At 37.4% G+C, this 875-nt stretch overlaps 1 non-coding gene across 1 annotated transcript; it reads right to left on the reverse strand.

Moving 5' to 3' along the window:
- Positions 1-418: 418 nt before the first annotated feature.
- On the reverse strand, positions 419-537 carry LOC126015083 (5S ribosomal RNA). The gene has a single exon (XR_007497982.1). It is a non-coding gene; the product is annotated as a 5S ribosomal RNA (ribosomal RNA).
- Positions 538-875: the final 338 nt, after the last annotated feature.

Genomic DNA, 875 nt, shown 5'->3' on the forward strand with positions numbered 1-875 from the left:
CTGGCTCTAAAATCAGAAATTTCCCCTGGCTTGGGGGACCATATGGGATCCCGGGGGTCAAACTTGCATCTATCCTGAGTCAACTGCATGCAAGGCCCTACTACTGTGCTTCCACTCAGGCCCCTTCAGGCAATTATTAACTTACAATGTGACAGTTAATTTATTGAAAACTTACCAGAACTTGTATTTTTTCCAAAGTCCTATTTTCAAAAGATGTGATAAACATTTTTCTTATAGTATCCTGTTCTTCAGAGAGACTAAAGACATGTCTGCCTTTTGGGCAAGCAACTAAAAGAGAGTGAGGTGAGGTTATTGAATTTAAAATAATAAAAAAAGTTTTTGTTTTTTGTGTTTTTTTTCCCGCTATTTTTTGTTATGATTTTCTTCATTTTTCCCTTTTTTCTTTTTCCTTTTTTAAAGCCTACAGCACCCGGTATTCCCAGGCGGTCTCCCATCCAAGTACTAACCAGGCCCGACTCTGCTTAGCTTCCGAGAGCAGACGAGATCGGGAGCGTTCAGGGTGGTATGGCCGTAGACCCCATTTTCTTTTTAAATTGATATTTATAACCTCTAGAAGAACTCTCCTGTTTTTTGTTTGTTTGTTTTGTTTTTTACATTTTGTTTTTTTTCTTTTCTTTTCTTTTCTTTTTTTTCCAAACAGAACCACATAAATTGAATCATCTTTTTCTACCTCATAAACTGAGAGGGAAAAATTGGATAGCACCAGAATCAAACAGTAGTATGAACATTGAGTAGAAATAAAAATGATCAGACATAAACACCAAACCCAAAGTCAATGACAACAGAATCTATACACAATCTTCAACAAGCTATACACAGATGGGACCAGCTATACTAGCAGTCTGGGGGGGCAA

Source organism: Suncus etruscus, chromosome 7, assembly GCF_024139225.1.
Source record: "Suncus etruscus isolate mSunEtr1 chromosome 7, mSunEtr1.pri.cur, whole genome shotgun sequence".
In the NCBI taxonomy this organism is placed as follows: Eukaryota; Metazoa; Chordata; class Mammalia; order Eulipotyphla; family Soricidae; genus Suncus; species Suncus etruscus.